The sequence below is a fragment of the Eptesicus fuscus genome, chromosome 22 (assembly GCF_027574615.1).
Source record: "Eptesicus fuscus isolate TK198812 chromosome 22, DD_ASM_mEF_20220401, whole genome shotgun sequence".
In the NCBI taxonomy this organism is placed as follows: domain Eukaryota; kingdom Metazoa; phylum Chordata; class Mammalia; order Chiroptera; family Vespertilionidae; genus Eptesicus; species Eptesicus fuscus.
Genome location: NC_072494.1, coordinates 12,810,882 through 12,811,667, shown reverse-complemented (window position 1 = coordinate 12,811,667; position 786 = coordinate 12,810,882).

The following is a 786-nucleotide window of genomic DNA, read 5'->3' as shown; positions in this document are numbered from 1 at the left end:
AAAAAAAATACATGAAATAATGGAAAAACAACAGATCACCCCATATAGTTAAGGAAAAAGCCTTCATGACTTACTTTTGAATGGTTATCAACAGAGAGATTGTGAAATTTTTAGAGTGGCCATATTAGCAAGACTAATATCAGTAGTAAAAGAAGGACCAGTTACCATTCTATGTCCCATAGGAACACTGAGATTGGTGACAAGCGGTACAGCATTAAGAAACTGGGGGGGGGGGGGGGGGGGGGGAATAAAGAAAGAAAGAATCCAAGTATAAGGTAGGGCAGGGACATTATAGTCATTCTGACCAGATTTTACCATTGTCATCGTTCAGCCAGCGTCTGGAATAGACCAGTGACTACAGGACAATGTGGAAGATCAGGATGGTTTGGAACTTGGAATAAACTCCCGCTCCTCTTTCTTCCTGCTCCATTGTGTTTAGGGACATTATAGACATACTAGAGGCCTAGTGCACAAAATTTGTGCACAGGTAGGGTACCTAGTGGCTGCTGGCTGCGGGCTGGGGCCTCCCTTCCCCAGCTGCTGGCCAGGGCCTCCTTTCATTCCACGCCACCCCCTGGTGGTCAGCGCATGTCATAGCGAGCGATGGAACTCCCGATCGGTCGAACTACCAAGGGGATACTTTGCATATCAAGCTTTTATATATATATATTTATAGATAGATAGATAGATAGTTTAGGATGTATTCTTGAGGGACATTTTCTGCAGGTATCTTAGGGAAGTTCTGATTAAGAGATAGGCCAGAGTATTAAGAGATGAATGAATCAG